General features: G+C 37.7%; 1 pseudogene; it reads left to right on the forward strand.

Annotated features, from left to right (window-relative positions):
- The first annotated feature begins 7,731 nt into the window (after nt 1-7,731).
- LOC120234822 lies at nt 7,732-8,454 on the forward strand (annotated as a pseudogene).
- The last annotated feature ends 348 nt before the right edge of the window (nt 8,455-8,802 follow it).

The raw sequence follows: 8,802 nt of genomic DNA on the forward strand, positions 1-8,802 counted from the left end.
TTCATTTTTATGAAAACAGAATTTTCAGTCATTTTGATTACTTTTTTATCCTACCAACGTCAAGGATTACATTTGCTAAACAATATAGAAATTTTACTTCTCTGGGGTGCCTGGGTAGCTCAGTCGGTTAAGTGTCTGACTCTTGATTTTGGCTCAGGTCGTGATCTCACGGTGTCTGATATCGAGCCCCGCCTCAGACTACCTCTCTTTCTGCCCCTCCCCTGCGAGTGCCATGCACACACACACTCTCAAACAAACAAATAAATGAATAATAAAAACAAAAGTATAAAACGTATATTTTACTTCTTTGTGTTTTCTAATTCACATTTTCTGGTGTATCATTCCTGCCCTGCCTCTGTTACATACCAGGAAGCACAGACACATTTAGTTATATGGTATCAACTTTCAGAATTACTGACTCAGAGGCAAGTCACAAAAGAGAATTATTTTCCCCTGATGTTTAGTTCTTCATAGTGTCTCATTACATATAAAGTTCTGTACATTCTAAAGTTTTCAAAGTCCAAAGAAATAGAAAATGCAACTAGTATTTCCTTAAAATCAGGAGGAGAGATCTACAGTTAAAGGAAAATGACTGATCCACAAATATTTAAAAGTAAGTAGATGAGTAGATTTACAAAAAGACTAAGCTATGTCCTTAAAACACTTCTTCTTTATCTAAAAATCTACTTTTCTGGGGGCGCCTGGGTGGCTTAGTCGGTTAAGCGTCCGACTTTCGCTCAGGTCATGATCTCGCTGTTTGTGGGTTTGAGCCCCGCGTCGGGCCCTGTGCTGACTGCCAACTCAGAGCCTGGAGCCTGTTTCAGTCTGTGACTCCCTCTCTCTCTGACCCTCTCCTGCTCACACTGTCTCTCTCTCTCTCCTAGAAATAAATAAAACATTTTAAAAAAATAAAAAAAAATAATAAAAATCTACTTTTCTGTCTATATGGCAAATAGATAATTAGTAAAGACTAGAAAATCTGGAAATAGTCCCCAGAATTCCTGTTATTCATGTCAATAGAATTTAATATATTATGGATGTGATAGTTTATTTGGTGAAATTATTCTATAGGGTTGCAATTATGACTGACTGCTTATATAATTTAATTAATGTGTCAATATAATTTAATATATCATAAATGTGATATTTTATTTGGCACTATTATTCCATAATGGTGCAGGCAAGATGGGTTGCCTATCTGGTGAAAATATAAGATTGGATCCTTTAGTGGATGTTGTGATATGCTTCCAGATTTGTCTTCCTACCCCAACGGCTGAGCATGTTCCTTATAGACAGTCTTGTCAATCTTCTTTGGAATTGCCCAATTGAAGAAAACTGTAAAACAAAAGTTCATTTTTATGAAAAGAGAATTTTCAATTGTTTTGATTACTTTTTTTTCCTACCAATGTCAAAGACTAAATTTGCTAAACAATATGGAAATTTTATATTTTATAGTTATTAAAGGTAATGAATTAGAGCTGTATGTCCACTGCAGTGTATTAAACAGGTGTGGGAGGAGGTGGTGGAGATAAGTCACCTGGATAAAAGCAATAAGGGGGTACATTGTCTGTAATCAGTAAGCTCAATTAGAAGTCACTCTGTTGTCTAGTACTTGTGTACACCGGTAATTCTAATAACTTTAATGGTACACGTTCCTCCCTACCAGTCACTATCCCTCTTCTCACTTCCCTCTCTTGGTATCCCATTATGTTTCAGTTAACTTGAGAACATTTCCACCAAGTGCTATGTTGAATGGCAAAAGAAAAACACAAATATGTATATCATGTACTCTACTTTCTTTAAAATAAAGGTCAAAAATCCTGTATCTATATGCATATTTATGTGAATATTCATCACACATATAATGCACTGCATAGATATTCATACATGCTTAAAATGATTATCTGAGCATGAGAAGAAGTGAACATGGGCTCTGGGGGACTCGAAGAGAGTAGTGGTGAGGAAGGAAAAGGGAAGACAGGAGAAGCAAAAAATAATTTTTAAACTACTGCACTAAAAATGTATGAATGATCTGACCAGATCTATACATTCATTTATGTATGAGGGTAGGAATGTGAAATCACTTTTAATAATTTCAAAAGCAAGCAGAAAATAACAAATCGTCATACCTTTTAAAAATGTTTATTTATTTATTGAGAGAGAGTGAGACATGTGCATAGGTGGGGGAGGGGCAAAAACAGCACATAAGAGAGAATCCCAGGCAGGCTCCATGTAGGGCTGGACCCCAGGACGGTGAAATCAGGACCCGAGAGCTGAAACCAAGAGTGTGATGCTCAACTGACTGAGCCACCCAGGTGCTGCAAAGTTTAGTACTTAAAAAATTTTTTTAAATATTTATTTTTGAGAGAAAGAGAGATTTCAAGCAGAGGAGGGGAAGAGAGAGGAAGGGAGACAGAGAATCCCAAGCAGGCTCTGAGCTGTGAGTGCAGATCCCAACATGGGGCTCGAACCCACAGACCATGAGATCATGACCTGAGCTGAAGATGGCTGCTTAGACAACTGACTGACCCAGACAACCCCCCCTGCCAAATTTTTGTACTTTTAAGCTGAAATTTTGGAAACCAGATTCTGAAACTCTATACCATGTGAAGACCTAAGGATCTGACATCCAATGTGAAAGGCTACACTGACAGACCAGGCTTGGAAAAGAGTTGATGAACTCACATGTGCCCCAAAAATCCAAGGTTTACTTCATCAGGGGAATCCCACCATTTGCTCACCTTGTAAGTTGAGAAAACGGATTCATTTAGTGCAATATGCATGCATATCTAAGATACTCACACACAATTCCAGTGCAAATTAGTATTCAGAAGGAAGACAAACTTTTAAACATCATTTTCTTTAGAATGAACATAATCAAATAGTTAACAGAGGGTTCCAATCATTTTGACTTCCTCATTTCCTGGTTTGTTTGCTTATCCAGAAAATTCTCACACAAATGACTAAAATTTTCACTGTAAGCTTTATAAACACAAAAGCTAAGCCTCTCCTAGTTCGAAGAAAGTAGAGCTGGAGCGAGGTTGGGGGTGATAGTTTGTACCTGACACAAAGCAAACATTTTAATTATATCTAATCAGAAACAGATTTTGTTTTGAATTCCAATGTCAAATCCAGCAGAGCACATTGAGGAAACTGCACAGAGGCACAATAGATTTCTCCATTAGTCATTCAGGCTGCTTTGTTCATGTCACTGTGACCTTGCAGAGAACACAGTGTCCTTAGAGACTTTAAAATCATGTTCTAGGTGAACCTCATAAAGTACATTAAAGCTATAATTCTACCCTGTGTAAAATACTATGAATTTACTAACAGATGAAAAAGCATCTTGTTTTGTTTTGCTTTGTTTTTGCATTAAGACACATGTTGGGATTTAGGGATTCTATTGCTTGCATCTACGTTACTAGATTCATAGCATTAGCAACATATTACAAATAAATAGGAAGGGTTCAATAGTTTTGAGAAGATTCTTTTAATTTGAAGCAGAAAGACAATACAGTGAATCCAACAGGATGTTGATAAGCACAACCTTCCAATTCCACTTCTACATTAATGAATAGGAAGTGTTGAATTCTTTCTAACAAAGAAAAACAAAAATCGATTTTTATAAGAGCTTCATTTCCTGGGTACCTGGGGGGCTCAGTCATTTAAGCAACCAACTCTTGATTTTGGCTTATGATCTCATGATGTGTGAGTTCGAGCTCTGCATGGGCTCTGTGCTGACAGAACGGAGCCTGTTTGGGGTTCTCTCTCTCCTTCTCTCTCTGCTTTCTCTCTCTCTCTGTCTCTCTCTCTCTCTGTCTCTCTCTCAAAAATAAATGAATGAATAAAGAAAGAAAGAAACTTTTAAAAAGTTGAAAAAAATAAAGAGCTTCATTTTCAGTCTCTGCAATAAGATTCTGGCCACACATTGCTTTAATTAAATACTTAGAGTCCATGTCTTAAGAAAATTTCCAAGGTCTTTGAGATTATTGAGCTGCCGAACTCATATGAGGGCAGCAAGGCTGGATCATGTTTTTAATCAATTTCTACACCTTAAATATCAAGGCTTCTCTTATTTTTAGAAAAATTAAACTTCTATTTTGTAGACGTGGAAGTTGGACTCAGAATTTGGATCAGTTCATCTTGGCATAGTACATGTCACTTTGGAGTCTAATTTCTTGTCCATGTATGAAAATGGATCATTCAACATTCAACCCAAGCCAACATTTTGATCAGGCACCCTCCCCTCTAACACTCTGAAATTAGATGGCAAAAAATAAAGGCGATTAAATATTTCCTCAGATTGGAAGTAAATAGCCCGAGTCTTGCAATGACTATTTGACAAAGAATTTTGGCTTGTAGTTTTTCTTAGCAGACTTCTCAAGAAATTATTAAAGTTGTTGACTTGAGATCCATTTAGTTTATTTTTGTTCCATCTTTTTGTTATTTTTTGAATTCAATATTCCTGGCATGAGTTTAAAAAATGAAAGACAATGTGAATTATTTTTAATTTTCACATCCATGTCCCTTAATAGCTACATTATTAATCTCTATCTGAGTTTTTAAAATTAGATACAGATATAGAAAAAAATAATTTAGGTCGTAAAGAGCTTTTGGAAACACTGATTTTTACAGAGGACTTGTAGTGCTTGGATACATTTGAGACTAAAAGCATACTTCTGTTGAGTTTGATACTTTACAACTTGTAGAAGAACTTTTCAACTTGTAGAAGATATCAATAAACTTAAACACTGACTCTATACACAAAATGAAAAAAAAATTAGTCAGATACAAATTTAATTAGACAAACAAATTCTAATAGTCTTTGGGAAAATAATTGAATAGGATTCATTTCCTATTCAGCTAAACATGGTTTACCTAGTCACAATGAAGAACGTGATGCAGGTCTCAGTTTGTGTTGGGAACTCTAGTAAACTCCTTATATGCATTATTTTATTTAAGCTTCTCAACAACCCTACGTATCATGTATTTGTATTAATTATAAGAAAGCTGTTAATAAAGCTCCATAATTTGTCTCTTTTTTTCTTTTATAGTTTATTTTCAATTTGGTTTCCATATAACACCTAGTGCTCATCCCAACAAGCGCCCTCCTCCATGCCCATCACCTCCTTTCCCCTCTCTCCCACCCTCATCAGCCCTCAGTTTGTTCTCAGCATTCAAGAATCTCTCTTGGTTTGGCTCCCTCCCTCTCCCATACTATTTTCCCCTTTCCCTTCCCCCCATGGTCCTCTGTTAAGTTTCTCCTCTTCCACGTATGAGTGAAAACATATGGTACCTGTCCTTCTCTGCTTGACTTATTTCACTTAGCATAATACCCTCGAGTTTCATCCACGTTGCTACAAATGGCCAGATTTCATTCTTTCTCATTGCCATGTAGTATCCCATTGTATAGATAAACCACATCTTCTTGATCCATTCATCAGTTGATGGACATTTAGGCTCTTTCCATGATTTGGCTATTGTTGAAAGTGCTGCTATGAACATTGGGGTACATGTGCCCCTATGCCTCAGCATTTCTGTATCCCTTGGGTAAATTCCTAGCAGTGCTATTGCTGGGTCATAGGGGAGTTCTATTGTTAGTTTCCTGAGGAACCTCCACACTGTTTTCCAGAGGGGCTGCACCAGTTTACATTCTGACCAACAGTGTAAGAGGGTGCCTGTTTCTCCATCATAATTTGTTTATCAAAATCCAGTTTTTCTCATGCATAACATCCAATTAATCATAGTTTGGAGCATGGGAAAGTGTCTTTTCCACATAGCCATTCAAGGAATCGGGCTGAAGTAGGCAATACCATATACAAAACACATTATTTCCAATAATCACTATGGATAACAAAATCCACCAATCACATGGAGGAAAAGAATGGTTGGAAGATAACATGGGATGATTTTACTAACCAGGTTTGGAAACGGAACACATAGAAATCCATCATATAGTCCCATACTACTTCAAAAAAGATGGGAAATGTTGACCAGCTCTGTGCCCAAGGGGAATGGGAAACTAGCAGATCTGGTGATAGCTCGTCAGTCTCAACCACAGTACAAGTATGTATTCTACGGTACTGCACAGGAAATTAAGGCTTTATTAAATCTCAGCTCTAGCCTATGATGGACAATAAGGCATGTCTATTTCTTGTTCTTTATTTGTGAATAGCTTAGTTTATTACCTGAATAAATCATTTGTATTCTGTATTTATGTGCTGAACTAAAAGGTCTATTATGAGAAGAGCTCCAATGTCCATTGACTGATGAATGGATAAAGGAGATGTGGCATATACATACAATGAAATGTTTTTGGTGATCAAAAAGAATGAACACTTGTCATTTTTAACAATGTGGATGGAACTAGAGTGTATTATGCTAGCAAAAGAAGTCAGTCAGAGAAATACAAATATCATATGATTTCACTCATATGTGGAATTTAAGAAACAAAACAGATGAACATAGGGAAAGGAAAGGAAAAATAAGATATAAAGAGAGAGGAAAGCAAACCATAAGATAATTATTTTTTTTTAATTTATTTGTGAGAGAGAGAGAGAGACAACATGAGCAGGAGAGGGTCAAAGGGAGAGGGAGACACAGAATCTGAAGCAGGCTCCAGGCTCTGAGCTGTCAGCACAGAGCCTGACGGGGGGCTTGAGCCCACAAACTGTGAGATCATGACCTGAGCAGAAGTTTTGGATGCTTAACCGACTGAGCCACCCAGGTGCCCCACCTTAAGATAATTCTTAAACACAGAGAACAAACTGAGGGTTGCTGGAGGGAAGTGGATGGGGGGATGGGTTAAATGGGGATGGGCATTAAGGAGGGCATTTGTTGCAATGAGCACTGGGTGTTACAGGTAAGTGATGAATCACTAAATTCTACTCCTGAAACCAAAACTGCACTATACATTAACTAACTTGAATTTAAATTAAAAAATATATTAAAAACGTCTGTGCTTCTTCATGTAACACCTAGTTTGTATATAATAAATGTTCAGTAAATAGTTTGGTGAAGTCAATTAACCACCAGACTTTGGCTCAGGTCATGATCTCATGGTTCAGGAGTTCAAATCCCATGTCGAATGAGCTCGAGCCCTGCTTTGGATGAGCCCTACTTCTCTCTCTCTCTCTCTCTTTCTCTCACCCTTGTGGAATTTGTGCTACCTGGTTCTGGGTAAGATCCAAGCTTTTGTCCTCTCTAAGGCCAAATTGAGTTTTAGCTATTCCTTTGCCTTTGTGAGCCATATTTTCAACAAGTTGCTCTTTTAAATAGTTTTGCTACCATTTCTGTTGTGTTCAATTTAAAACTGTAGCAAAAAAACATCATATGTGTCACCAGGGTATTATTTTATTGTATTGTTAGCTTCAATAGCAGTTAGATATTAAGCTGCTTAAGAATTTTAAGGGGTGCTTTGTTGGATCAGTTGGTAAAGCCTCTGATTTTCAATTTTGGCTCAGGTCATGATCCCACAGTTGATAAGGTGGAGCCCTGTCTTGGCCTCTGCGCTGACAGCACAGAGTCTACTTGGGATTCTCTCTCTCCGTCTATCTCTGCCCCTCCCTAGCTCATTCTCTTTCTCTGTCTGTCTCTATTTCAAAATAAATAAACTTTTAAAAAAATAGAATTTTAAGTCAATTTGGTCACCCAGGGAATGAAGTGTAAGAGCTAAAATTGTTCTTTTGTCAAAAAACAATCAAGTGTGGCTCTTCCATGCCTAGCCTAGCCATGGCTTGTGGGCCCAAGAAGCACCTGAAATGTTTAGCAGCTCTAAAGCACTAGATGCTGGGTCGAATGACCAGTGTGTTTGCTCCTCTCCCATCTGCCAGTCCTCCAAATTGAGAGAATGTCTCTCCCCCATCATTCTCCCAAGGAACAGAGTTGAATGTGCCCTGTCAGGAGATGATGTAAAAAAGACCTGAGTGCAGCTATTCATTACGATTGATGGCAAGGTCTGAGCTGATACTACGCACCCTGCTGGTTTAATGGATGCCATCAGTATTGACAAGACCAGAGAAAATTTCCATCTGATCTATGACATCAAGTGTTACTTTGTTGTTCATCATATTACACCTGAGGAAGCTAAGTATAAGATGTGCCAGGTGAGAAAGATCTTTGAGGGCACACAACGAATCACTCAGCTAGTGATTGATTCACTATTCAGATTGATTTTGAGATTGGCAAAATTACCAATTTCATCACGGTGGACACTGGTAATCAGCGTGTATGGTGACTGGAGGTACTAACTTTTGAAGAACTGGTGTCATCACTAACAGAGAGAGACATTCTGGTTCTTTGGATGTGTTTATGTGAAAGATACCAATGGTACCAGCTTTGCCACCCAGCCCTCTGACATTTTCATTATCGGTGAATACAAATTATGGATTTCTCTTCCCCAAGAAAAAATGTATCCACCTCACCACTGTTGAAGAGAGAGGCAAGAGGGAGTAAAATGATTTGGAAGGTCTTTGTACTTAATTAAAGATGATACAGCATGATTTTTTAAAAGTATGCCCAGCTACTGTAATATCTGGTCATTGTTCAAAGTGACTCTTTTATCAGCCCCAGTGATCCAGTCGCCAATGAGAAGCAACACATATAGCTAATGACTTATTGTCCATCACTTGCTGTCTGTCTGCCATCCTAATACTGAATTAAACTTTTTCTGGAGGCAAAATTCATTACAAACTTCATTGAGTTTTCAGACCCTTAAACTTCACAAGGCAATCTTGTTCAATCATGTTCAGAATATAAATATTCTGAACTAAGGAAGACCAGAAAGGCACATACATTCTCAGA

Source organism: Hyaena hyaena, unplaced genomic scaffold (genome assembly GCF_003009895.1).
Source record: "Hyaena hyaena isolate Hyena2069 unplaced genomic scaffold, ASM300989v1 scaffold_117, whole genome shotgun sequence".
NCBI classification, from domain to species: Eukaryota; Metazoa; Chordata; class Mammalia; order Carnivora; family Hyaenidae; genus Hyaena; species Hyaena hyaena.